This window comes from Schistocerca serialis, chromosome 7, assembly GCF_023864345.2.
Source record: "Schistocerca serialis cubense isolate TAMUIC-IGC-003099 chromosome 7, iqSchSeri2.2, whole genome shotgun sequence".
Taxonomy (NCBI): domain Eukaryota; kingdom Metazoa; phylum Arthropoda; class Insecta; order Orthoptera; family Acrididae; genus Schistocerca; species Schistocerca serialis.
In genome coordinates this window covers 213,880,058-213,895,762 of record NC_064644.1, presented here as the reverse complement: position 1 = coordinate 213,895,762, position 15,705 = coordinate 213,880,058, and the positions used below count along the sequence as shown (strand labels likewise).

The 15,705-nt window shown below is 42.6% G+C and overlaps 1 protein-coding gene across 1 annotated transcript in view; it reads right to left on the bottom strand.

Moving 5' to 3' along the window:
* The window catches only part of LOC126412397 (uncharacterized), a 72,932-nt gene that overhangs the window by 11,211 nt on the left and 46,016 nt on the right, over window positions 1-15,705 (bottom strand). The gene's annotated exons all lie outside the window — the stretch shown is intronic.

The window sequence follows — 15,705 nt, the reverse complement described above, 5'->3', positions numbered from 1 at the left end:
ACTAGTCACATAGGATGCTTCTCAGATTCTCTCTTTTCAGGTTTACTGCAAAGTTTAATTTGGATCAACTTTCTCTTCCATAAAACCACTTATCACTTAAATGAAGCTATTGTTGAGATATACCTTTGTTGCTCAGGAGCTGTAGGAAATAGGGTACTATCTCCAAGAGTTGCATCTTGTACCAACTTTATCTCTAACCACTTAACAAATGTTATTTACTAGCTGAACAATGGGGCAAAATGTCTAAGATCCTAGACTCACATTTAAGAGGGGCATTGCTTAAATCCTTATCCAGTCATTCAGATTTTAGTTTTCCATAATTTCTCTACATCACTAAATCTGAATATAAGAATGGTTGCTTTGAAAAGGAGTGCCCCATTTCCTGCCATAACTTTGCCCAATTTTGTGCTCTATATCTAAATACTCCATAGTGAAACAGGATGTGAAATCCTGATATTCCTTACTTACTTTCATTGTGAGCTGCCAAAGAATCATTCCTATTTAATTTAATCTCTCATTCTCCCCCACATCTAACCAGAACACTTATCGTTTAATCTGTGTTGCATAACAACTTATATTCTTGCCTTCGACCATCCTGATGATCTCCCGGAGCCCATGACTCCTCACCACTCTTTGAATTGGTACCAGGAGACTTTTTCATGGGGGCTTCATCCTTCAAATTGGTGAGGAACTCCAGGCCAATCTGGACTGGCAGGGCATTCTTTCTGTTCAGCATGTTCAGAAAGTCCATAAGGACAATCCCATTGATAGCAGTGCCTTTATTCTGGCATTTGAGGGGGTATTCTCCCAGATGAGGTCAAGATTGTGTGTTTTTGGTGTTATGTGAAGCCATACATCCTGCCACCCATGAGGTGTTTTCAGTGTTTACATTTCAGGCACATATCTTTCCTCTGTACAGCAGTATGCAGTGAATGAGGGAAGCTCCTGGCATTCCACCATCCGTGTGTGTTAATTGTCATGTCCACCACTTTACATGCTCATTGGATTAATTAGAAAGAAAGGAAGATATAGGAGTCATTTATCCCACAATAAGACTTGCCAGAAATATGACCGTCTTCCCCCTGTGTCTGTGGCATCTAATTTTGTCTCTCTTATTCCCTTTCTGTTTCCTCCCTCCTCCTTGCCCCAGTTTCACCACACTCTCCTCTCCCCTTTCCCTGTAGCTCCCAAACTCTCTCCCCTCTGGGTGTTGTTCCCCCTTCCCGGCCGGACAAGTGTCTGCCTTCTTCAGCACCTGCTGGTGCCCCCCCCTGGGATCCCATACCCCAGCATCTCTTGGACCGGAGGCCTGCTGCCACAAGTCAGCTGTCATACCCACAGTCTGTGTGCCCCTAAGTTGCCCATTCTCTCTCTGAGCCAGATCTCACTGAAGCCTGCTCTCTCCAGGCCCTGCCCTCCTCGACCTACAAAAGAGAAGAAGAAGAAGAAACATAGGTTCCAGGACAAGTCCCCTCCAGTGGCCTCGGAGCTGCTGACTCTCCCCTCACAACCTGAGTCAGACCTCTTGTTTATGGATGTCACACCATCCTTGTTGGTAACAGATAGTAGCCTGGTGGTTTGATGGGTTTCAGCCCATTTGTCTCCCATCTGAATCCCCATTCTGTACTTATTCAATGGAATTGTAACAGATACTACCACCACCTTCTGGAGTTGCAATCCCTTATTTCCTTTTTACCCCATAGCCTGTCTCATTAACCAGGAATATCATTCTACTGGTGCTAACTCACCAACTCTTCATGGGTTCCATGCTTTCTGCTGGAACTTGTGGCATCTGCACGTTGGTCAGTATGGGCTTATTAGTATATGGGCCCCCTCTTCATACCATACTGGAATCAGCTGTTGCGTGCATCCACTTGGACTCCGCAGTCATGATTTGCAATCTCTATGTCCCTCCGCTGCACTAACTTCCCTCCTTCAGCAACTACGCTCTCCCTTCCTCCTCCTTGGGGATTTTAATGCCCATCCCCCCTTGTGAAGAAGTGCTTTTCTGTCTAGTGGGAGTCTCTTCATAGACCAGTTTCTTTCAGACCACAACCAGTGCCGTCTTAATGATGAGTCCCCCACCCATTTCAGTGCTGCTTATGGCACTTTATTTGCCATAGATCTTTTGCTCACTTCCCTTCCTCTTCACCCTTCATTAAACTGGTTACCACACAATGATCTCTTTGATAGTGACCACTTTCCATTGGTTTTCTTATTCCCCTCCCATCTCCTGAGGCCAGTTTAACTCGTTGTGCTTTCCATCATGCTGAATGGCCTCTATATACTGCCCAGGTCATGTTTCCCCCTTCTTTGTCAGGTTGTATTGATGAAGTCATCCATGACATGTCTGATACAATTATATCAGTATTGCCATCCCCCAACCGAAAGGCTCCTTTCACCACCAGCCAGTCCCATGGTGAAGCACATCCACTGCTATCACCATCTGGGATTTCCATCAGGCCTTGCAATGCCTTAAGCAGCACCCACCCTCCATCGGTCTTATTACTTTTAAACATCTTCACAGCAAAGCCTATTACTTAATCAAACAGAGCAAGTGGCTGTGTTGGAAATGCTTTGTCTCCTAACTGGGTTCTTCTGTCTCTTCATCACAGGTGTGGGCTATGTTTCATACCTTCCAAGACTGCCAATGGCAGTCTTCCATCCCTGGCTTTGCCCTTCTGTGTGGCCTTTGTATAGATCCATCAGTTCACTTGGAACACCTTGCAACCTGTTTTGAGATGCATTAGCATCAGCCTCCTATCCAGCTGTCTCCCTCCTCTGGAAATAGTGGGCTGAAGCTTCCCACTTACTTTTTACCCTTAGTCATATGGAATTCTGCAATGAACCTTTTGCTACATAGGAACTTCTTCTGGCCCTTTCCTCTTCCTATGATTCTGCTCCTGGCCCTGATTCTGTCCATAATCAATTGCTATCTATCACCCCTTGATGCAAATTGTTTGAATGCATGGTAGCTCAACAGCTCAGATGCGTCCTTGAATCTTGGGACCTTTTGTATCCTCACCAGTGTGTCTTTCAGGGGGGGGGGGGGGCGGACGGTCTCCGATCAGTCATCTGCTTTGATTGGTTACCACATTTTGGCAGGCCTTTTCTCAATGACACCATCTTGTCACAGTGGCTTCTGTAGCACCATTGGTCATCCCTGTGGTGTATGTGGATGGTTTCTGTCCCCACGCAGTGGCCCCTTTGGAGCGACAGCTCCAGCGTGCCATCCTACATGCTTTCTGCATAGACGCTAACACTTGTTAGTTGTCCCCCAGTTATGTTTCTTGGGTCTCCTTTTGATAACAAGCTTACTTGATTGCTCCATATCTGCCTTCTGAAGATTGGATCTTCCTGTAAACTCAATGCATGGATCCCCATCTTTATCAGTCCTTAGTTCTGCCCTATCTGGACTATGGTTGTCAAGCTTATGGCTCAACTGCCCTTTCCACACTGCTTCTCTTGGACCAAGTCCACCATTGTGGTACCCATGTAGCCACTGGTGCCTTCCACATTAGTCCTGTTGATTGTCTTCTGGTTGTTGCTGGGATCCAACCCCCCTGCCCACCCCCCGCTTTCGGTTTAGCGATCCCAGCTCCTGGTTTCCTATGCCGTCATTATCTGCTCTTTTCCTACTCATCCATTATATTCTGCTTCGGGACATCACCTGCATGCTGCCCGTCCTCAGATGGGTTTACCAGTTGGGCTCTGCCTTGCTTCTCTTCACTATGATTTCTATTTTCCCTCTTTGTCTTGTTCCCCACATCTCTCCCAAGCACTCCCTATTGGTTATTTCTTCTGCCCCTGATTCAGATGGAATCTCTTCTGGATACAAAAGCCTCAATTGCTCTTGTGGTGTTCCATTGTTATTCTGGTCACTCTTATGGGAGTCTTGGGATGTTATTGTTTTTTTTACACCAATGACTCTAAATCTGCCTATCAAGTGGGATATCCCTTCGTGTCCTCTGTCGGCGCAGAACACCATCTTTTACCTGCTACATATGGCATATTTACTGCTGAACTGATGGCCATCTCTCAGGCCCTCTGATTTATTAAACAGTCCTCCCCTCCCAAATTTTGTTATGTACAGACTTGATGAATGGCCTTCGGGCTATCTTCTGGTGCTTTTCCCACCTCCCCTAAGTCCCTGCCATCCATGACCTTCTTTCTGATCTTGACCATGCTGCTTGTTGGTTTACCTCCTTTAGATTCCCGGCCATGTGGGTATCTTGGGTAATGAGCTTGCTGATCATCTGGCTTTGGGGGCAGACACCTATACCCCATCCTCCATGACTCTTCTGGGTGCAGATTTGCAGCTTCACATCAGATTCCTTTTCTCTCAGTTGTGGGCCAACTCTTGGGGGACCAACCACCTATCTAATAAACTTCATGCAATCAAGGTACCACATGGTGTTATTCCCTCCTTGTGTACTGGCAGGAATCTTCCATGCTGTCTTCCTATTGGCCATACCAGGTTGACCCATGATTTTTACTCCATAAGGAACTGTTCCCCCCCCCCCCCCCCTTCCTTGTAGTTGTGGGGCCCCCACATGGTGATCCATATTTTACTGGAGTACTGACACCTTTTAGCTTCACACTAAATATGCCCTCCCACCTTTCTTGTCCCAGGTGTTAGCAGACAACCCTTGCATGGTTACATCAGTCCTCGATTTTCTTCGTGAAACTGGTTTATCCTCCCAGATTTATCTACCTGAATTTCCTTCCAGAACTTTTCCGATCATTTTGTCTGGTCTTTTGTGTTATTTTGTTGCTCCTTTTCTTGTGTCTTCTTCCCCTGGTGTTGTCCCTGTTGTGTCATGATCAGGGTATAGTGTGGGAATCAGTATGGATCAGCGGTGGTCCTCACACTGTGCATAGTGCCTTTGGGGGCACCCCCTGCTCTCACCCTTGCCCTCCCTCCCCCCCCCCCCCCCCCTTTCCTGTTCTTTACTCTTCCTACCGCGCTGACATTCATTTGCTTTTTTGTTTGTCCATTTTCCTTTACCATTCACTGGACTGTGCTGTTTTTGTTGTTTCTGTCACCTTAGATTGTGGGACCAATGACCTCACTGTTTTGGTCCCCCCAACCCTGCCCAGTCAAAAAAACTACTTATCCATTTGTTCAAACACTTCATAGTTACTATCAAAGGGATAATGTACCTCACTCAAATTTCTTTTGCTCTGGCTCAACATCCCTCTTATTTGCGTAGCATGGCAGTGCTCAGTGTTAAGTCTGCCAAGTGCATATAATTTTATTTAACTCTGGCTTTTGGTCAGTGAGATCAGAGATTGGCAATAATTACATTTCAGTGTCTGGAGGTCAATTTCAGACCTTTGTATGCTGTATTCATGAAGTTCAAAAATTAGAAATCAGGGAAATAATTGTATGATGTACTATGAACTACAAATAAACTGCATGTTTAAATACAGCGAACATACTAAAGGCATTCAGTTTTCTATCTGATTACTTAGTATGATACTTAGTTGCATGTACCATAAATCATTTTCATGATTTCTATTAAAATGATGACACACTAGTTGGTTCACAGAGTATGTATTCTGGATTATTTATGTGTATGGCTGCATGTTTGTCATTTGCAAATTGCTAAATATCACAGTGGCTTAATCTGAATAAAAATGAAACAGTGGAAACCCCATGCTGAAATATCAACAACATTAGGAAAAGTAAGAAAGGATAGATTGCTACTCAAGGTAAAAATAATACATTGAGTTGCAGACAGGCATTAATGACAAGACTGTTACATTGGGCCAGTCCATTCCAAGCTGCCAGAGACAGTAGTTATGCGCGTCTTGTTGTGTGTTTGCTTGCCTTTTGTGTGTGTGTGTGTGTGTGTGTGTGTGTGTGTGTGTGTGCGCTTGCGCACATGCCATGTGCTTTTCTGAAGCACCCTTTGACTGAAAACTAAGTGTGTAACAGTCTTTTAGTTAATGCCTGTCTGTAATTCAAAGCATCATCCTTAAGGTGAGTAGCAATCTATCCTTTTCCCAATATTGTCGCTACTCCTGCTACAAATGTAGCACAAATTGAACAATTTAAATATTTATCTGTTAAGATACACATACTACAACCATTTAGCTGAATTCTCTATGAAATAGAAGGAATTGTCCAGAAGGAATGATTTTAGATTTCTATAATATATACAACAACTATCCACTTTTTATATAATTTTATTTATGCCAAATTGCTTTTCAGTTTTTCACCCATGTTCAGTTGGTACAGAACACTTACACAGGGTGAACATTAATAAAACAGACAAACTGTAGGGATGGATTCCTGACCGGAAATAGAGGAAAAAGAGGTCCTCCGAACGTGTGTCCGGAAATGCCGCAATAGATGGCATTGACAAATAAAAGTTCCTCTGACCACATGAAATGTATTTCTTACGTGATGCAGGCTGTGTGATTGACACAGCATACTGTAGGCAGCAAAATGGTCTGGTATTCATGTCGGGATCAAGCCCAGATGATGGTGTACGGCCAAGCAGATGGAAATGGTTGAGAAACAGCACAGCTATATGAAAACAAGTACCCTCACAGACACCAACCACACACACAACACTTCAAGCCCTTTTTGGGCATTTGTGTGTTCACATAATTGAACTTTGGCTTACACCATGATGGCAGGCCACTTGCGTGGAGCCTGTACTAGGGTTTGTCTCAATATCCTGTAGAACCTGGTCCTCCAAATCTAGTGTACACACAGTTCGCCATCTCCCTGCAAGTTCATCTGTCTGAAAGGACCCATGATCACACAAACGCCTAAAAAGGGCTCAAAATTTTGTGTGGTGTTGTTGGTGTCTGTGAGGGTACTTGTTTTGGTATAGCTGTGCTGTCTCTCGACCATTTCCATCTGCTTGGCCGTACACCATCATCATCTGGGCTTGATCGCGACATGAATAGCAGACCATTTTGCTGCTTACAGTATGCTGTGTCTATCACACATGGAACACACAGCATGCGGTCAGAGGAACCATCATTCATCAGCACCATCTACTGTAGCAACGATACATTTCTGGACACATGTTCATTAGAACCCTTTTCTTCCATTTCCGGTGAGGAATCCGCCCCTGCAGTTTGTTGGTTTTATTAATGTTCACCCTGTATACATGTCAGCATTAAGTTTATGTTTACTGTATTTTGAACACTGCCACAGGCTTTCATTCTGTACCTTGTAACTCTTTGGTTTTATTTATATACATAACACAAACCTTTAGATTAACTGGTATACCGGTGCACTGCAGCCTGCCATAAGGCTGAGTTATAAGCCTCTTGCATCAAAATGAAATTGAATTGTCCTAGGAAACCAATGAAAGGAATGTTTAGCTGAACTATAATGCAATAGGAAATAACAAATAATGCGAAAAGAACATAATACTGATTATCTTTAATTACAGAACAGTACTATAATATTACAAAATTAGAACATGTGTAGTAGGGGCACACATGGGCCCTATAATGTATGCCGGAGGTGTCTGTGCGATGTAGCACAGACTAGCCTGCAGGTACCTGTGGCTATGATGGGTACTGGTTTGAGACTGTTACACACACATCCCAAGAGCATGCCTAATTAAGGGGGTGTACAGTTTGTTATCACTCTTTCCATCACATTGGCCTCAAATGTTCCTGATGTCTGCAATTCTATCAGTGGTGAAAAGTGTTCAGACTCATCTGACATCTTCTTTGAAACTACTTCTTTATGTTTCTCATTTTATGAAGTATTATTTGTTCCTGGTGGTTGTGAACAGTAAAGCAGTTTGAGTTTCTCTCAACTTTAGTCTTCATTCAAGATCAAAATGCACCTGAGTGAGGTTGTAGCTAGCAGTCACCATTGCTGCTCCTAGGTTGCAAAGTTGGGGACAAGATGTTTGTGTTGTCCTAATCACGTCACCTCATTTTCATCACAAAGATGCACAATAGAAATACTTGCACCAGGTAGCTGAACAACCTCAGATGGGGCCTCCTAGCCAATAATGCTGTACAATCAGTTCATTTTTAGAATGAGAAGTTTCTGACCTTCAGTTTCCTACCTCAGATTATTTTGTTTGGGTATCCCTATCATATCTCTCTTTTTATTTGAATAGTTTAGTGACAACTTTCCTTTCTTTCACTACTACTACTACTACTACTACTACTACCACCACCATCTCTACGACTGCTTCTGCAGCATTTGCAAAATTCTAGCAATCAGTTTCTGTTTATTCTCATTCTGCAACTATTCATTTTGTTTGCTTTTAGGTTGTTTATCTTCAGGTCTACCAAATCTAAAATAATTGAGATCTTGCAAAAAGACCCGCTAGTTGTTTTTTCCTTTCTTAATGTAAAACAATACTAGCCACTTCTCTGTCCAAACTGCGGTGTTCTGCTCAGAACTCAAATGACCTCACTGCTTGTGAACAATTACTAAGATGAAATTAGCACACACTCTACTGCAGAGTGAAATTTCATTCTGGAAATTACTAAGATGTTCATGTATGGGTGTGGGAAAGAGAAATGGAATACATATTTTTTACAGTTGTTGCACAATGAAGTATTGCCAACTGATGTTTCTAGTGTCATCGACACATTTTATCCAAGTCATAACAATGAAGCCTCCTTCAGAAAAGAAAAACAAAAACACACACACACATCATCTCTGGCAGCACAGACCAGAATACTGGAGATGCAGGTCATGTGTGTGTGATGTGTCCTTGCTTATGTGACTGGAAGTCTGTGAGTTTCCTTTTATGAAGGAGGCTTTGGTCGAAACCTAAACATGTAACACTCATTTGTTGTGCCTGTCTGCAACTTAATGTGTCATCTTTACAGTGAGTAACAATCTGTCTTTTTCCTTTTATTGTTGATATTCCAACCTGGTGCTTCCATTGTTTGGCAAAAATGATCTGTGGATGTAATTACTTGTGGACTACTTTGCTGTGGACTTTGAGTACCCTGTAGTGTTTGTAACTGAGGCCATAGTTATGTAATTGCGCTGTGGAACATCTAATAGTGTCGTATATCCCCATTCCTTAACCTACCAGTTCTGTCTGAGACATTTTTAGAAACTTCTCAAATTATTAATGTATGTTTGTTCTGTTTCAAAGTATAATACAACATTTATTCATTCTCACATGATGCTCTGTAAATTCCTTTCCTCACCACTACTACTCTCCTATCTTCGTGGGCTGTTTACAACCCCCTCCATTAGTTTTCGCATGACCTTCATGGAGGGCAGATGTGATGTCAGTGTCCTCTCAAGATCAATGCACTTGATTGAATTTCATTTAGGGAGGGATGTATTTTTGGTTCCTTTTCATTAGAGTTGTTATTGTAACAGTGTGGATTTTCTGAATATTTGTGAAAATATACAGTGTACTGGCTTTCAGGCACATTGCATCTGAATACATAATTATTCTAGTGTTCTCTCTTTTACACTCCAGATTCTCCACACACATGGCTCAGAATTATTGTGACTTGTCTAACACACATCTTCTCAAAGAAATACAAGATTTCCTGGTTTGCTATGATGAGGAAGACCCCATGCTATATGAATATCTTGGTGATGAGAGTGACATTGATGAGGTGGAAGAATGTGAAGGCAGTTCTGTAACGGACCAAGATGGTGAGGATATTGCTAAAGATGAAGAAGGAAGAGACAATGAAACAAGAAACTTTTTTCTGAGAAGAGATAAGAAGGCCATGTGAGCCAAAAAGCCATCTGGGAAAAAACATTACATCGGACCTTACAACACTATCACTCGCCTTTCCTTGAGTCATAGGAAGCACTAAGAACACTAAAAGTGCAGCTAAATGTTGGAATAATTTACTCACTGGCAATATTCTTGAGACAACTGTCAAATACATAAACCAGTACATTGACTATCAAGAATCATTTCTGACAGAGATAAAAGGTTTCAGTTCTATATTTGTAATTGAACTAAGAGCTTTTATTGGCTTGTTGTACCTAGCAGGTGCATACAGAGGGATTTGTCAAAGTCTGGAGGAACTTTGGGGAACTGAAAGAGACAACATTGAAAAATTCAATCTCATGATGAATCTCAAATGGTTTAAGAGCCTGATACATTGCCTTTGTTTTGACGACTGGACTACCAGAGCCCAACAGAAAATTTGACGTGAAGTTTTCGAAAAGTTCACGGAAAATTGTCAAAAACTATTGCGCTGAGGATAACATCACAATAGACAAGATGCTTCCAGGTTTTTGTAGATGTGTTTTCTGGCAGTACATACCCTCAAAACCAAATAAATATGGAATAAAATATTTTGCTCTTGTTCATGCTAAAATGGTATACACAGTCAACATGGAGATCTATGTTGGACTACAGCCTACAGGTCCTTTCTGTGTCAGCAATAAACCACGAGAACTTGTCAAGAGAATGGCTAAGCCTGTATTTGGATCTGGTCGCAATATCACTGCTGATAACTGGTTTTCTGACTATGGCCCCATCGACTGTTTGATGACAGTAAAACCTGTCGTACATAGGAACTGTCAGAAAAAATAAAAGACAACTACCATTAGATTTTGTTAATATAAAAGGGAAGAAGCAATACAGCAGTACGTTTGACTCTAGTAATAGGAAGGTTTTGGTTTTTTATATACCATGCCAAAACGAACATGAGATTATAGTATCTTCAATTTTTCATGAAAATGCCATTGATCCCAAATCTAGGGAGAAAAATAAACCAGAGGTAGGAATTTTCTACAATTCAACAAAAGGTGGCATTAATACTACAGATAAAATGTGTGCTACTTACAGCAAGCCGAAACACAAACACTTGCCAGTGATCATTTTTTCACAATGTTGAATGTGAGTGTTATCAACTCCCAGGTATTTACCTTGTAAATCAACTGGAGAAACTGCATAAAAGAGTGTACCTAAAATCACTGGCACATCAACTTGTTCTTGGAGAGTTACACAGAAGTACTATGAAGAAGATTTATCCCCACAGAAGGCAGAGATATCACCACCTCTCCCACATCCCAAGAAATGTCGATGCACCACCTGCAGTACAGAAATGAGTCACAGAAGGATGTCAGACTATAAGTATAAAAGCTACCACAATGTGATCTGTTTATCCCATGCAAATATGGTCTAAAACTTTGCTTCTCTCTGCGCCTGTGTGTTTCTTCAGGTAATTCTGAGTGTGTGTAAAAGACACCAGCACCAAACTAGTGACTTCAATATTATTAAATAGTAAATTTGTGCAAAGAAGTCCAATTTTATGTAGAGAAAATTGTAACTGTTCAGTGGTCGTTTCAAAATTTCGGGCCTTTATATTATATTTCTTTTGTGTTTAATAATAGGTTTTTTTTTTACATCCATTTTCATACAATATGTTTCTATACATTTCCACGAAAGCCACTGATTACGTTTAGAGCACTTAAGTTGAAAATATGAGATAATAGGTGACTTCAAAATCTATGCCAGTCAGGCTCATTAGGCCCGAACCCAGGAGTCCAGCCATCCTGATTTAGGTTTTCCATGATTTCACTAAATCGCTCCAGGCAAATGCCAGGATGGTTCCTTTGAAAGGGCATGGCCGGCTTCCTTCCCCATGCTTCCCTAATCCGATGAGACCGATGACCTTGCTGTCTGGTCTCCTCCCCCACAACAACCCAACCAGGAGTCCGAGAATAGTGCCTGATAGAAGGTTAAGTTCCTTCCAGTCCATCTTGTGGGCAGATGGTCATTAGGGACAGTAAAACCGATAGAGGTACTCAAAGTACCCTCCGCCACACACCGACAGGTGGCTTGCGGAGTATGGATGTGGATGTGGATGTAGAAAGCACGAAGAATTACCAGCACTCCAGCAACGACAGCACCACCCTGGCCCGTGCTGACTGCCTCTGCCAAGCAGTCGCTGCTGGAGCAATGGTTAATTATTATTATTCTTTGCGTTTTATGTTCCTATTAATACATCACGATAAAACGAAAAACGCAATAGACTAATCTGGCACCACTCTATCGAATGTGCACACACAATTCCGATTTAAAAGTAAGTATGTGAGACCTGAGTTTCTCCTGGCATATATAACTTTCAAATAACTTCCGGGAATTCAGCCAGGTAACACCTTCAGCGACCGCCGATATTTCGGCGGGAGAACACCCCGCCATTTTCAAGGCAAACTGCAACGGACAGGCGGCGTACATGCAAATTTAATACCTCGGTTCTCCGACAGAAGCAGGAAAGATAAAACACACACACACACACACACACACACACACACACACACACACACACACACACAGACACTGAACACTAGTGCCACCAAAGATGACCAAAGTCAGAACTATCGATAGTGAGACTACGAATTCGCAGGTGAGGCAGCATTGACTCTGTTCCTCTGTTTTTTGACAAGGGAGAGAGCCGGATTCCAAACAGAGTTGAAACAGAAACCTCCATCCCTGTTAACGAGGTTGCTCGCTAATTTAATCTCAACTGCCTCCCTAATGACACTGTCCCAATAGCTGGATGTGCATGCCAATATCTCGGTGTTATTATATAACATGGGGTGACCAGTATCCAAGCAATGTTCGGCAATAGCAGATCTATTTGGCTGCTGTAATCGTGTGTGCCGTTTATGCTCAGTACGTCTGTCCTCCACAGTCCTGATAGTTTGACCAATATATGCCATGCCGCAGCTACAAGGAATACGATATACACCCGCCTTACACAGTCCAAGATCATCCTTAACGGAACTCAAAAGTGCTCTAATTTTAGATGGAGGTCGGAAAACACATTTCACATTGTATTTCCGTAAAATACGACCGATCTTATTGGACGTGTTTCCTACGTAAGGCAAAAAGGCAGTAGACTTAGGTGTTGACTCAGAATTATCATCAATCACCCGATGTACAGTTGGTCGATAGGGCAACGCACGTTCAATCTGTCTATCACTATAACCATTTTGATGAAATGTAACTTCAAGATGGGACAGCTCAGCATTTAATGGTTGCATCTGAAGTGTCTGATTTCACTTGGGATTGGTTGGACGGTGCCTCATGGACCCAAGCTGACTGGGAGTACAGCTCGTTACTGCCCGGCATTTGGCAAAGTTTGAACGTTTTCATCGCGCGGAGTCGGATGTTATATCTCGACGTTCTGTGATAAATCTCACAGAGAAATCTTTTGACGACGCAACCTTAGCCGTGCTAGGGAAGGGTTTAAATTTTGCACCCACTCCGAAGAATTTGCCGGTAGTTGATTTTATTAGTTCAATTGAACAGGCAGTTTGCAAACTATTTTGACTAGGGCTCGTCCACCCAAGAGTAATGTAACAGCAGCAGAGAGGGCTGCTTTACGCTCTCTCAAAGTTGATCCCAGTATTGTTATCTTACCTACTGACAAGGGCAATGCCACCGTTTTTTAAATAAACATGATTATTTACATAAGATGCAACGTTTACTATCTGATTCAACGTATCGCAGAATCGATGCTGACCCCACGAAAAGTGTTGAGAGAAAGACCAACAGCCTCCTGAAGTATAGTGGTTTGTCGCAGGACACAGTCAAGAGGCTTAACACCTATAGTGCCGTTCCCCCTAGGTTATATGGCCTTCCAAAGGTTCATAAGGAAGGGATTCCTTTCCGTCCTATAGTGAGTAACATCGGCGCTCCGACATATCGTGTATCCAAGCATCTTGCTTCTCTGTTGAGTCCACAAGTAGGACGGTGTGAACATCATATCAGGAACTCAGCTGATTTTTTACGTCGTTTGGAGGGACTGAGGCTGAATGACTCTGATATTTTAGTGAGTTTCAATATGGTCTCTCTCTTCACTCGTGTTCCTCTGTCTGATTCGTTGCGGTTAATTGAAGCCAGGTTTGGTGCTGATTTAACTAATCTCTTTAGGCATGTGTTGACATCCACTTACTTTTTATTTAATGACCAGTATTACGAGCAGACAGATGGAGTTGTGATGGGTAGTCCGTTGTCTCCTGTGATCGCAAATTTATTTATGGAAGACTTCGAGGAACGTGCATTGGAGTCGGCGCCTTTAAAACCCGCCTGTTTCTTTAGATACGTTGACGATACCTTCGTTGTTTGGCCTCACGGTAGGGAGAATTTGAATGTCTTTCTAGAACATCTGAACTCGATCCACCCGAACATTCGTTTTACAATGGAAGTGGAAGAGGATGGTTGCCTTCCCTTTCTCGACGTGTTGGTTAGGAGGAAGGATGATGGATCATTGGGACATGCAGTCTACAGGAAACGTACTCACACCGACCTGTACTTACAAGCTAATAGTTGTCACCATTCGGCTCAGCGTGAAGGGGTACTTCGTACCTTGGTACACAGGGAACATGTCATTTCTGACGCTGAGACTTTGCCAGCTGAGCTGTCCCATCTTGAAGTTACATTTCGTCAAAATGGTTATAGTGATAGACAGATTGAACGTGCGTTGCGCTATCGACCAACTATACATCGGGTGATTGATGATAATTCTGAGTCAACTGCCTTTTTGCCTTACGTAGGAAACACGTCCAATAAGATCGGTCGTATTTTATGGAAATACGATGTGAAATGTGTTTTCCGACCTCCATCTAAAATTAGAGCACTTTTGAGTTCCGTTAAGGATGATCTTGGACTGCGTAAGGCGGGTGTATATCGTATTCCTTGTAGCTGCGGCATGGCATATATTGGTCAAACTATCAGGACCGTGGAGGACAGATGTACTGAGCATAAACGGCACACACGATTACAGCAGCCAAATAGATCTGCTATTGCCGAACATTGCTTGGATACTGGTCACCCCATGTTATATAATAACACCGAGATATTGGCATGCACGTCCAGCTATTGGGACAGTGTCATTAGGGAGGCAGTTGAGATTAAATTAACGAGCAATCTCGTTAACAGGGATGGAGGTTTCTGTTTAAACTCTGTTTGGAATCCGGCTCTCTCCCTTGTCAAAAAACAGAGGAACAGAGTCAATGCTGCCTCACCTGCGAATTCGTAGTCTCACTATCGATAGCTCTGACTTTGGTCATCTTTGGTGGCACTAGTGTTCAGTGTGTGTGTGTGTGTGTGTGTGTGTGTGTGTTATCTTTCCTGCTTCTGTCGGAGAACCGAGGTATTAAATTTGCATGTACGCCGCCTGTCCGTTGCAGTTTGCCTTGAAAATGGCGGGGTGTTCTCCCGCCGAAATATCGGCGGTCGCTGAAAGTGTTACCTGGCTGAATTCCCGGAAGTTATTTGTAAAAGTAATTATGTTTGTAATGATTTACAGACAGACACTTTTCGTCGACATTGGGCATCGCATGACATATGTGACAAGCAGGATTTGTTTGGACAAAAACACAATTGCAAATATCTGTGGAAACACCAAAGACAAAGCGGCTGACGACCCATATGAGAGACACCAGGTATGAAGAGCAGTCAAATTAAAACGAGACAGATAGAAAAAGAAAGTAATCTGTTTATTATTTTAAAAGTAATCGCCATAGCTATTTATCTAATTATACCCCTGTGAAACAAGGTACTCATTGGCTTCATGGAAAAATGTTAGCAGTTGTCTATGGGACCATGATTGCACCCAGGCGTGCATCTCCTTGTCTGGAGCAAAACGACGACCACGAATGTGTTTCTTTAGGACTCCAAAAACATGGAAAACATTTATCCGTACAGTCCCGATCTCTCCTCAAAGAACGTTTTTTAAGTCAAGAGGTATGCCTGTAACAATTTT